Raw genomic sequence first — 13,951 nt, forward strand, 5'->3', positions numbered from 1 at the left:
TGACTGCATTGTGAAAAGCTGAGTGTGATTTTATTTGGGAGCATGCCTCTGTTGTTTTTCAAGGCTATATTTTCATATTCATCAGGCCCTCACTGACTGGGGAGACTAGAATGAAAAAGTCACTATGTATGTCTTCAAGGATCTCACAATATCAGTTCAAACATAAATGTAAGAGGGTGAAACTGTTGAAAGCATGTTTTTCTCTTCCCCCATGAGGATGGCCTTGTCCTGAAATTCCACCACTTGGGAATTGGCCAGCTCTGACTAGGTTGAGATCTCAGGGTCTGAGGAGGCTCTCAAGCCTCTGCCTCAAGTTCTTGAGCATAATCCCAACATCTGGGGCATCAGCAACCTTCCTGTATGCCAAGAAAGTAGCTGGATTAGCCAGAGACTATCTTGCCCGCCTCCTCCCTCCCACCCTGGGAATATTTGGAAATGTGTGTGTGTGGATGGATATTGTTGGTAGTCAAAATGCTTGTCAGAAGGCATACCAACACAACATGGATGGAGGCTAGGGATGGAAGTCCACCTCCAGCACCCTGGACAGTCTCATCCAAAGAGGAATCAACTCACCCCCTATGGTAATAGTGTACTCTAAAACATAAGGCTACACAACAACCTTGGATCACACCATAATCCCAAGAAGTCAAGGTTTTAGATAGAATTTTAATTTTTGAAGACCCAGTTGCTGCCTAAAGAAAATATATTTTCATTTTCCAGGGCCTACTTTGTATTAACCCACAATCAACACTCCACATTGGATTAATCTCTTATACCTCCATATTTGGAAATGAACTGTAAGGAAAATATCTTCAAACATTTTTTTCTCAGGGAACTTTCTGACCTGAACACAGGTTCTGCTAAGTTGAGACTCTACTCAAACCATTGTAGCCCAAAGAACAGTGGCCTTGTAGTCACACTGTAGCTGGTCACTCTCCGCTTTGACGTACCTCCCCTTCCCATTTTCCACAGGTTGTCATCTGCACAGAGCAACTGTGAACACCCCAGCCACGGTCATGGCCCGTGGACCCCTTGTGCCTTGTTCTGACCTTGTGTCCAATATCCTGGCCTGCTGATATATGCACTAAGTTCTTAAGTTCCAGCTTTATCTCCCATATTTTGCCCATTCTCAGGTTTCTGAAATGCTTTACTTCTCCACATTGTGACCTTGGAGAGTTTCACCCAAAAGAGAATTATCCCACTCAAAATGGCAATCATGTCTCCACTGGATTTGCACTTGACTCTTAGTTGGATCCACTTCCTGTTTAACTGGAACCACTCCCCACCACCAGTTCTGCACCATTCCACCAGTTCACAGTCCCAGAAGCAGACCCTGGTCCACACAGGTGCCTGGCTAGGCCCCTGACGAGGGAGAGGGACTTAGGTGCTATCTGTGCCATCTGCTCTGAGAGTCCTGTGTTCTCCACTCTCATGTTGACTGATGGGGATACAGAAGGGTTTTGGCTCACAGCCCAATCTAACCCAAAGTCCTTCATCAAATGTCTGGCAAGTCAAGCTTTTATCATTCTAGCAACTGATCCCTCTTAATTGCAGATCCAGGGGAGGTGACAATATCAAGCAAATTAAAATTGAACTTATTCTGAGATGACAGAGATTCCTGGGTCAGTCACCTCAGTCCCTCAAGTCAGATCCTTTGAGAGGGAACTGACTACCTTGGAGGATGGCCTGAGAGCCACCAGCAGGAAAAAATGTACTCAGGCTCTGCTCCTGAAGGTCACAACTTTGCCAGCCAAGCACTGAGTAAGCAATTACCTGCCCTACGAGAGCCATTTAGAGGAGAGAAGAAATATTTCCCTAGGTCCACATCTGGGCAAGGAAGGGCTTTATATCAGGTGAAGAGAGGACCAGAACTCTCCTTCAGTCTGAAGCTTTCTCTTTCCCTTTTTGGCCTCATTTTTGGCTCTGTCACTGAGGAGAGCACATGTCTTAAGACAGGAAATTACCCTGGTGATTGATGGCTAGCAAATACAATTAAGGCCCGTTAAGTGCTCTCCAAGGGGTGCACTTCCAGTGTGGCATTCCAGGTTTGGTGATCACTTAACCATCATGCACTGAGGCCTCCTGGTAATGAAGCATTTGTCTCTGTCAAGCTTTGGCCACCCGAACTTCCTGCTTCCTTTAGATGCAGAGAGGCTGTGGGCAAAAATGTGGGAATGGAAGGTGGAGCGGGGAAGAGGCAGAGTGGAGGCTAGGGACACTCCTGGCTTGGAGGAAGGCTCATTCCAAGAAGAATAGGCCTACTTGGCCAAGAAGTACACTCCCAATATGAGGCCCAAACATGAATTGAGAGTCAGGGGATACCTTCAATGACTGAATTTCTATAATATTTGCTAATTATCCTAGTGCTCAGAGAAATGGAATTCCTTAATTCCACTTCCTTTGGTGCCTGGAAGAGATGAACAAAAAAACTTAGCCCAGACACTGCTGCCCTTGAGTTATTTGTATTCTAGCTGGGAAGGTCAAACATATCCCCCTCAAACTTCCAGACATCAGTGGATGACCCCGCCTCACACAAACACATGAAGGAGCACATTAAATATTGACTCATCTGTGGTGCTAACAGAAGGAAGGACAAAGGAGGCCATCTGGATCCTGCCTGCCTGAGCTCTCCTTTCAGCTCGGCCACTTGGAAATTCAGTGACCCTGAGCGAGTTACACAATCGCTTTGTGTCTCAGTTTCCTGACTGTAAGATGGGGATAATGACGGAACTTTCCTCCTCAACTCTTCGTAAGGATTCTGCAGGGCAGTGCTCAGGACACCCAGGCCCTAGCCAAGGCAGTATCCACAGATGCCAGCCATTTCTTCCTCCCCAAGGCTAGGGTTCTGACTCTTTTTAATGGCATGGAAAAAATTCAACCAGCCTGGTGAAGCACACGAATCCTTCTCAAAATAATGGTATAAATGTATAAAATAAAATATATAAGATTACAAAGGAAACTGCATTTTTAATTGAAATATCAGTATCAAAATATTAAAAAAACAAATTTGTGGCATAGTAATATATGTGTTTCTTTATTAACACAGTAAATAACAAGATCTGCTGGCAGGTCTAATAACTACTGTAATCCTGAAGTTGGTAATAAGCTTAAATAATATTTCAACATATCTGCAACAACTGTAAAGAGATATAAAAATATCTGTGATTTCTACTGGTGATAAAATTATAGCTTCTGCTGATACTACTGTGACTTGTTGCCTACATTTAAAATTAGAGGAGCTGCTAAATTTTAGCTAGAGGTTGGTGAAATTAAAGATGCAGTTTTTTTTCATCTAAGTTCATGGACCTTCTGTGAACCCCAGGCTAAGAATCATTGCTATAAAACTTCATAAAATAATGCTTTCTAAATTCTATGCTTTCTAAAATTTTAAAATATTTATTTTCTCATTACTAAGCCAAATATAAACATTATAGCAAAGTTAGGAAATACAGATTAAGCAAAAAAAGACAAAGATTTAAAAACACCTCCAGAGAGAGCCACTGTTAACACTTGGTATAGTAGTTTAACTGTTGAGACATGGAGCTCATTGCTAATCTATTTTTCATGCACTGAATCTGCTGCAGGTAGGATTATTCAATTGTATTTTCTTCACTTAGAGGGACATTGAGGAACAGGGAATGCTGATCAGGGACTTCAGCAAAGAGCCAACTCTAAGCACCGCAAATACAGGCCAGAAGCTACATGCAGCCCCTTTCTAGAAAAGGGCTTCTGCTCCTCTCAGCATGGCCTCTTTATTAGTCCATTCTCACATTGCTATGAAGATATACCCAAGACTGGGTAATTTAAAAGAAAAGAGGTTTAATTGACTCAGAGTTCCACAGGCCTGGGGAGGCCTCAGGAAACTTACAATCATGGTGGCAGGGGAAGTAAACATGTCCTTCTTCACATGGTGTCAAGAGAGAAAAGTACCAAGCAGAGGGGAAAATCCCCTTATAAAACCATCAGATCTCCTGAGAACTCAGTCACTCTCATGAGAACAGCAGCATGGAGGAAACCACCCTTATGATTCTATTATCTCCACCTGGCCGCGTCCTTGACATGTGGGGATTATTACAATTCAAGGTGAGATTTGGGTGGGGACACAGAGCCAAACCATATCTATCAGCCACTATAGGCAGGGAAAGCCAGTCTTTACCTTAGCAGCCCAGAAGCCAAGCCAGAATCCTGTAGCCCCTCTAGTACCAGCTGTCCCACAGATCTCAAATCTCTTGTTAGACCTGATGAATGATCTTGTCTGAATCTTGAATTATGAATAATGGAAATTGCTAACTAGATAAAGGATACCAAATGACACCACTTAGAACCTGCCAGACACCTGGGTCAGAGCCCTGATGCACTTGGGCAGTGTGTGAGGACTCATCCAAATAATCCCTTTAGAAATCATGAGAATGAGGTAGCACTAAATCTAGGAGGTGTGATGCCATCTGCACAAACACACACCTGTGTGTGGATAGTGACACTGTGCAGCTCTCTCCGAGGTGAGAAGGTAGTCTGACATATGTTCAGCTGTCCCAAGGAAACTCTAGAAGACTGAAGGCTTAGAATGGCTTGTCTAGTCACTGTTAAACAACTTCTGTGGAGAGTCCACCCCATGCGAATTCAGCATACAAGGGAGGCAGACCCCAGCTTGCTTTCCTCAACATCCCTCAGGACACCCAAAACCCTGTGAGTCCTCCAGGCATGGCCAGCCTCAGCCAGGATGGTCCATTGCTCTTGTGTGAGCATGAGGTTGTTGAGTCACCAATATCAAATTAGGCATTTGTTGCACCTCCTGGATGAAAATTCTGAAAGACTGAGGCCAATATCATTAAGGCAACATTTAAAAAGCACCTCTCTTCTCTTCTCTAGTTCAGACCTTAAAGCAATGTCTTCTGACCTCCAAACCAAGACCTTCCCTGGGAGGAGGAGCGGGGTGTTAATAAAATGCTGCTGGTGCAGTCATCAAAGTGTGACTGTGTGCTTTCCTGGAGGGACCCTGCAACCCCGAGGTGGCACACCAAGCTTCCTCTAGGCCTAGTTAAAGATCACCAACAAAGCTCCTGCGTGCAAGAGACCACTCAATTTCAAAATATTTTTAATAAAACAATGCAGAAAGGGCAGCCTGTTCATTTTGATCCTCCACTGGGTCATTCAATTAAACCTGAGATTCTGGGAAAACTTGAACTCCCTGATCATATTTTCCTTAGTAATAATAATAAAAGATAATTATGGAATCTGTCTGTCAGATATTCCAGACACCAGCACCTCCACTTAATTAACTGCTAATTAAGACATGAAAGAACTTCAGTGTCTCTCACACATCCTGATTTTATTAAGCCTCAGCAAATCTTCCTCAGGAAACGAGAAACCTAAACAGCCAAGGCCGAGCCCTTCCCAGGATTTACGAAACAGGGTGGTGTCGGGTGAGTGGGGAGGAAGGCTGACTTTGAGGACCAGCCATTTAACTACAGCATTCAGTTGTTACATCATGACCCCAAGAGGAAAGAATGTGAGAGAAGGGAAAGGAACTAACAAGTTTCGAGTTCCTTCCTTCTGCTGCACATTCTCACAGCAACCCTGTAAAGAAATATTATTATTCCCACCTTACAGACAAGAAAATAAGTGCTTAGAGGGTTTCAGTAAATTCCTTTCCAAGTCTGTGGCTGGTAGGAGCTAGGATTTGAGCTAAATGTTACACTTTTCATTTGTTGTTCCAGGTAGATACAAGAAAGAGAAATGTCTTCTTCCTTGTCTTTACCATTATTGACAAAGCAAAAGTGGAAAGCATTTGTAGCAGCTAGCCTTCAAGATGACCCCCAGTTGATCCTTGCTTTAAGACATTCATACACTTCTGCAGCTTTTTCCCTCATTAAATGGGGCTAACCTGTGTACCAGTAGAATATTGCAGAAATGATGGTGAGCTTAGTCTTACAAGACACTGTGGCTTCCACCTTGCACTTTCTCAGATTGTTCACTCTGGGGGAAGTTAGCCACCACGTTGTAAGGACACTCAAGAACCCTTGTAGCAGCCCACATGGGGAGAAGCTGAGGCCTTTTGCAATGACCAATATCACACAAATGAGTCATCTTGGAAGCAGATCCTCTATTCCTACCAGGTTGAAGACTGCAGCCTTCAACATCTTGACTGAAACCTCATGAGAGACCCTTAGCCAGAACCACTCAGATAAACTGCTTCTGAATTCCTGACCCACAGAAATTATGAGATAATAAATGTTTATTATTTTCAACCACTGAGTTTTAGGGTAATTTGTTATGCGTCAGTAGATAAATGGAGAATTCATGAACTTCTTACACTCTGCTGAATTGCAAAGCCTTGCCAATACCAGCGGGTCAGAGAAATCCTTCTAAGAAACATTCAGATTTGTATGCCTGAAAGTAGGAGTCTGAAATAACAGCCATTCAAGACCCCTCCTGGTAGGAAACTTTGTGAGTCTGAAGCAGAATATGGGTCAGATCACCAACAGTTGCCTAAATTTCCCATTTTCACATTAAGATGACTAAGTACAATTTGAAGGCTGTTCACAATCTGATCCATTGTTCAGCAACCAACTGCTGTGAGAATTGAGAACAAAATGAATTGACCATACTTTGGGGTATTGGGCAATTTTGTCTATAGCTGATCAGCATCCTTGGGATCAAATAGCCATTACGGGAACATCTCCAGCAATTTGTAGTACATCAACCAAAACCTTTCAAGCAACAAAGCTTATACTGCATGTCAAAATGAACTATTACTGTGAAGTCTGAAACCTCTGCAGTTTTTGATTGTTGGATTTTACCTGGCCCAGCAGGTGTCTTTCTTCTAAAGTCCATGACTCACCTAAGCCAAAGAGGACAAAAACACAAAGCTCTGGAGAAAAATCTGTGATTGAGGTCAACAGAGTCTCTTGGGCTGTACTTTTTGGGCTGCACTTTTTGGACTGTCCAGATCCTCAGTTCTTGCCAAGGCAATCAGGGGCACGGAGCCCATGCTACGAAGTCCAAGCCAAGTCCCTCAGATGGCTGAACTCACCTGTGTTACAGAGGGGTCAGCACTTGATGAGGAAGGAAAATACAATGTACATTTTCCAGACATATGTCACAGGAAATTTTTTCCAAAGATGAGCTGTTGCAAGTTGACCCCAGATAATGCTGGACATGAAAAGGGGACATGCAGGTAAATGAGTAGGTTGCAGTGTGGACAGAAAGAGCACATCCATTTGCTGAAGCTGCTGGAGGGTCAGGTCAGCATGCTCTTTACTCTCGTGTATGTCTCTTGGGGTGTCACTTCCCCTCTCCGTTGGGTCCCTCTGAAACTGTGTAAGTTAAAAGGATTTGGGAGCATGAGCCCTGTACCCCATATTTGTCTCAGCTAATAGTTTTGCCTCTAGAACTTGCTGTTGCAGGAATATGTGACTACATTGTGACACATCAGCTTCAAGAATGGCTGTCATAATAATCCTTTGCCTTGTCACCAGTTATATGAATCTATCTTAAGATAAGGCCTTTGTGTGATATTAGGGCTGTAGGACTTGTTCATCAAATTAAGTGGACCTATTAGTGAGGTAAGATATCACAAGGGTCAGTATATGGGGTTCACAATGAGCTGCATTCTATCAGAGCTAGCATGGTAATGACTTCAGGAAGATTGGCACACACACTCCAGTTCAGTTTGGCAGTTGTTCAGTCAACAGTTGGAAACCTGTTTAAATCAATAAAACTGGTTAAGTGGAAAAGAGGACAGGACTAGAATACAGAAGCCCTGCATTTTAGTTCTAGTCCTCTCAATCACTTTGGAGGTGCATGCCCTGACAAGTTCCCATGTCCCTCTCCCTCAAAGACAGGAGCTCCTTGCAGGTGGTGGCTGTATCCTCTTCCTCATATTCCCGGTGCCTGGCATGGGCCTGGGTACTCACAAGGCTCTCAGTAAATTGTTGCTGCCAATGACTGAAAAAGTAAATAAGTGCACATATCTACATTCACATATGTATATATGTGGTTAAATGAGTGTGAAAGGAAGTCTAAAAGGTTGTACTCCATGCTGCCAACACAGGGGCTGAGGTAATGTGGATGGTGCAGGGAAGGAGAGGAGGTAGAGAGACGCAAGCAATGGAGAAAAAAAAGTGCACTAAAAATTCTACATGTATAATATAATCTTGTAAAAGTATGTGTATGTATGCATAAATAAATTAGAGGAAAAATGATGATGTTTGTATGTTAAGTCAAAGCAAGTTGCAGAGTATTTCAGTTTAAAACGATAAACAAAAACATCCCATATATCTGTTATATATGCATAATTAGGTTTAAATGAGCAAAAGGGAGGGTGTATATTTGGGTGCTTTGAGACACCACCCAACTGAGGCACTCAATTCTGCAGCTGCTGGGAGCGTTGGCTGCTGACAGCTCACAGCTGAGTCCCTTTTCAGGCATCACCATCAGCCAAAAAGAGCTTCTTTGCCCATCCTCTCCCTGGGGCAGCCCAGAGCCAAAGACGGGTGCATGTGGGGCCCAAAGACCTGGGTCCTTTTTCAATGCAGGACAACTCCAACGTTCCCTCTGGTCAGTTCCACTTCCTGTACTTCCCCCGGGTGTCATAGCCCTCAGGAGTTAAGTCTCAGTAAGCCTTCTGTGTACATATCCAGTCTCAAGCTGTTTCCTGGGAATTATGACAGGGTAGAAGGATACTTACCAGTGTATTAAAATGTTATTTAAGGAACTGAGATTGGGGGAAATGATTAGCATCTTCTGCATACATTTTTATATTAACTTTTTTATTTTATTTTTTTTTAATTTATTTATTATTATTATACTTTAAGTTGTAGGGTACATGTGCATAACGTGCAGGTTTGTTACATATGTATACTTGTGCCATGTTGGTGTGCTGCACCCATCAACTCGTCATTTACATCAGGTATAACTCCCAATGCAATCCCTCCCCCCTCCCCCCTCCCCATGATAGGCCCCAGTGTGTGATGTTCCCCTTCCTGAGTCCAAGTGATCTCATTGTTCAGTTCCCACCTATGAGTGAGAACATGCGGTGTTTGGTTTTCTGTTCTTGTGATAGTTTGCTAAGAATGATGGTTTCCAGCTGCATCCATGTCCCTACAAAGGACACAAACTCATCCTTTTTTATGGCTGCATAGTATTCCATGGTGTATATGTGCCACATTTTCTTAATCCAATCTGTCACTGATGGACATTTGGGTTGATTCCAAGTCTTTGCTATTGTGAATTATAATAAGCATGTGTCACTTTTATAATTTTAGGAATATCAAATGAAGAACTTTAAAATGTAATAAACGTGTTAGTTGAATGAGTGAACAACTGTGCCTACATCTAGTTGGAGAAACAGATAACAATAAAATAGCATGTCAAAGGTACTCAGTGTTTTTAATAAACTCAAGTGAAGGGGATTTTCCTAATATTTTTCATGACTTTTGATGTAGTTGGTTCAAAAGATATTGGACCAGCTTTCTGAGAGTGAAGTCAGCACCTCACAGGTGAGGATGAGGAAAAGAAAGGTCAGCGGATGGAAGCAAACAGGAGGGGGAGTTGTAATTCCATGGAAGAAGAGATTTTCTAGCCTCAGAGCTATCTGCCCCCCAAATAGGCTGCAATTTGTGGACAACTACCATCTAAATTACACTGTCCAAAGAACCTGCAATTCTTCCATTTGGTGAGCAGCCAGATTAGAATTGGAAGAGAAAAATACCTGGCATTTATATCACCTGCAACACCTCCCAGTCCTGGACCCTGGCAAACCCATTGATGACCAGTTCTTTCCCTGTGATGCCACCTCAGAATTCTTCTTGTCCCCACTCTCCAGGCAGCCACAGTGGATGCACTGGAGTATTCACTCAAGATGGAAAATGTTTGCCCTTCCAGAGCTAAATAATCTTTACACTTCTTCCAGTTCTGAGGTTTCATGAGGTCTTCCAGGGAAGGTTAATTTATTCACAAATGTCTTAAATAAGCAAGCCTGCACCTCAGCCAAATGCCTGCTTCTTCCTCTCTCAGACATCACCTGATTTTTGCAAATCCATCCTCTTGAGTCATCTATAAATGATATCCCTGAGGCTCAGCGTCCCATTTGGAGAAGACTTAGCAGGGTTTGTGAGAAGCAAGCCCTTGAAGGCATAATTATCGAGCCACCAACTGTGTCAACACATCCTTGGAAATTTTGTAGTGGAGGTCTGGTCCAAGATCTGTGTAGGACCCCTGATTACAGAGGCTAACAAATGTGCTTACTCAGAAGCCTCTCACTTAACAATTGATGCCACTGCTTCTGTTGGAGGTTGTTCTAACCTGGGAGAATGACTCTTTGTTTTGCATGCATTTATTCCTTCTTTGTTGAACTTTTATGCACTGGCATTGTGCTTGGGACAGGAACTAAAGCAGTGAGCAAGTCAAAGACTCTGACCCTGAAAAGTTGGGAGTCCAGAGTGAGCATGGCACACATAAAGAGGTTTATAGTACGTGGAGACTTTCACGACGTAGGAATGCTTAGAGTGCCAAGGACATTAAGGACATAAGAGGGGGTCAGGTTGGGGAGCAGAGGTTTGTATAGAAGGCTTTTTGGAGGGAGTACCAAGCATTTATCATAATCAGATCAGCTAAGCATGTTATTACAGCCACTTTCAAAGACATGAAGCACATTTCTGGATTTATAATCATTCTATAGATTTGTTTACCTCAAATATTTACCTTTTTATTGAAAACTATGAGATGAATGAAAGAAAATCAATGAAATAAATGAAAGTCTCTGGAGAGAAGAAGCAACTAAGCAACAATTTTTTTTTTTTTGCTTTGGAAATTCACATGGTGCACATACGAATTTATTTTAAAGGAGATGTGGCACTTAGAATAAAAAGGAAACCAGGCTTTCTTATTTTGAAACCATTAATATATTTCTTCCCTCCGTTATTTCTGTTTCAGGTGGCTATATCATTTTAACTTCATAGAGGGCAGGTTTCTTTTGGAATTAGGATTAAAGAACGTGCAGTAAAGAGAAAACATCGAGGACACCATCACAAAAGGTACCATTTCCTGTGAACATTTGATCATTAATCATTCCCATGGCCAGTTTGAGGCTTTCATTAGTAACTGCATATTCCCAGGGATCCAAGACCCTCTGTTATTGAAACAACACCCTGGGGGCTAGTCTCCTTGAAATGAGGTGGTCAACAGCATTAGCTCCTCTGGGCTTCATGCAGTCTCTGAAAAAGCTGGAGAAACCGGGTACCGAGGCTTTGGCTTCTCATAAAATATTTCTGAATGCATTTCATGATGCGGTTGGTAATAAAAGTGTGTTACTGTGCTCAGTCCCTCCAAGAAGCTAGACTTGACTCCCAGCCTGCCCGTGCCTGCACTGGGCCTGCATGAATCAGTGCTAAATTATTCACCAGTCTCACTCTAAAATTTCTGGAGTTCCAAAACCCCTAATAAAGTATTATGAAAAAATATCCATCTCTTTATCTCTATCCATAACTATATGGCTGGAGGAAAAACCTGTCGTTTTATTTCCTTTAATTTAAAAGCTTTCCTAATTCCTTTTTCATACCACATATATATGTCTAAAGAATTTTCAGGTTGAAATAATAACCTCTAAAAAATGGTCCACAGGAGAAGGCTGTTAGGATTCACAGAGTTGGCAGGCACAGTGAATATTTTGCTCCTTTAATAACTTTCCATGGTACTCAAGCTTGATATACTGAACTGGGAACTTTTCAAACAAGTGTGGCCCTTTTTCACTGTACAAAACAATAATACGGCCACCAGTCTTCTCTCTCTGTTATACAATTGCTAAAGTTTGTTCAGAAAAGTTTGTTCAGGAGCTCATTTTCTTCCTCAGACTCACTGCAGTCTCCGTTTCCATCATGCTACTCTGCAGACTTAAGGCAAGTCTTTTCTGAAGCCCCGTGTTTGAATCGGTCCAGAACACCCTCAGCGGCAGCCTGCCTCCCTTGGGGGCACTTGACTGCAAAGTACTGCATGCCATTTAAAACACCTTTGGACATTCAAGTTCACAAGAGGCATTATCACATCACACTGGCTATTAACCATTCACACTTAAGGGAGACTTGGTTAATTTGTTGCTTCTAGGATACCAGCTGGTTCAGATCAAGTTCTCTGCAACCAAGCAGAGCTGGAAGGTGGACCATGGTGTACCAGCAGCTAATGGCGCCTGTCACGAAAGCATCACTGGCAGTGTATTACAATGGAGACATTTTTACTGACCTGCACTCTGCTCAGGGAAAGCACTTGGGATAAAAGAATATTTGACAAACCCTGCTGATTAAATCTCAAAGTCACCTCCTGGCACAGAGGGTAGTCCATCTTTCCCAGCCAAGCTTGTCACATGTATCTGAACCACCTCACAGGAGAACAGAGCTTGTCCAGATTAGTCCCCTCCCCCACACATTTACAAATCACTTTTCACTAGCATGGCTTGGTGTTGGAATTGCAGGGGTTACCAAATAGGTAGGCAGCCAGGTCCCCTCATGGCTCCTTGGCAATTCAAACCCAGGTGCTCACAGGCTGGCCTGAACTGCCTTGCTTGGAATTGCAGGGGTTACCAAATAGGTAGGCAGCCAGGTTCCCTCATGGCTCCTTGGCAATTCAAACCCAGGTGCTCACAGGCTGGCCTGAACTGCCTTGCTTGCCTGCTTCTATCTCACCTTCATTTCCCATGCATTCGAAGCAGCTTATTTTAAAAGCTGATTAGATGAGCCCTTAATAACATTAGAATTTAAATGGTCCCAGATAGGTTTTCAGCTTCTTACCAAATTGAGATAAATGTGATATTTGGGGAGTTGAGCTCCCAGCTTCAAGCCTGCTCTGTACTGCAGACAGGTTTTGAAGTACTGTACTACTTTCTCCCATTTTGCAGCCTAAAACTGGGTTTGTGTGTGTCCATAAGGTGCCCTTCATCTCTAACGGTCTATGATTCTGTGTGTAGATATGTCTCCATGATCATGCACTTTCAAAAAATGGTAATTTGGGGTAAGGGGCCCAGGACAGAGTTCTATCTTTCAGTTGTGATAATTTATGGAAAAGCTTCATTCTATACCCCTACACCTTATGATAACTTTCAGTTCTAGACAATAACCTTTATTGAGCAGCTATTATTTAGCAATTTACTTTGATATTAATGCTGTTAGTACCTGACTTTGGCAGAGAATAATGTAAAATAGTGAGAAATATGAATGTTTCACTTTATGAATATGTTCAGCACACTCTGTAACTCTTAAGGGTGGGTTCACTCCCAAAAAGGAAAAACACACTTATCAAGCCAAATAGACATAGCCTTTCAACTTAATACCCTTCTGTCAGATTTTATAAAAATAAAAGCAAAGTGGGAAAGAGGAATTTGAAAAAACAAGCAAAAGTAAACATAAACAGATGGTTCAATGTTTAGGTAAATATATTCTTACAAACAAATAAACTGAGTTATCTGCTTGCTATATTGTCCCAACCAAACTAGGCACCTGGCTATCCCCAGAATTAAATCTTGAAACTCCTAAAAACACGTTTTGCCCTTCTAGATATGGGTGGTCATGAAAGAAGTATCCCTGAATTTAAGCTTCTTTGTGAAATGTTCAACAAATGTAGCTGCTCTTACAGACTTTCAAGAGAAGCTAAACCTTGAGCTTAACCCTTGAGCATTAGCACTCAGGTGGGGAATGACTGCCCACCATATTCCCCTGGAGGGATGTTAAGGACTCCAAGGAGCCAGGTAGGTGAAGGAGGGGACCTGGGGTTTGGGCATAGCTGTGGGCAAACCCACTTTTCCTGCACTGGCCCTACCAGTCCAAAATTCACCCCAGACTTCAGGGACTCTTGAGGGACTTCAGGAGGAAATTACTTATAATCCATTTAAACTATGGCTTTGATCAGAAACTACAGTTAGAGTGTAAATGTCTGCTTTGCTGCGTGATAAAACCAGATTGAG

At 42.6% G+C, this 13,951-nt stretch overlaps 2 protein-coding genes across 13 annotated transcripts in view; both read left to right on the forward strand.

Moving 5' to 3' along the window:
- Positions 1 to 13,951, forward strand: part of MRPS14 (mitochondrial ribosomal protein S14) — an 868,813-nt gene that overhangs the window by 359,084 nt on the left and 495,778 nt on the right. The gene's annotated exons all lie outside the window — the stretch shown is intronic.
- TNR (tenascin R) overlaps positions 1 to 13,951 on the forward strand; it is a 427,004-nt gene that overhangs the window by 210,363 nt on the left and 202,690 nt on the right. For both annotated transcript variants that reach the window (XM_050766969.1, XM_050766977.1), the window contains one exon: positions 10,936 to 11,036. The gene's annotated coding sequence lies outside the window, so the exon portion shown is untranslated. The remainder of the gene's footprint in view (positions 1 to 10,935; positions 11,037 to 13,951) is intronic.

This window comes from Macaca thibetana, chromosome 1 (genome assembly GCF_024542745.1).
Source record: "Macaca thibetana thibetana isolate TM-01 chromosome 1, ASM2454274v1, whole genome shotgun sequence".
NCBI classification, from domain to species: Eukaryota; Metazoa; Chordata; class Mammalia; order Primates; family Cercopithecidae; genus Macaca; species Macaca thibetana.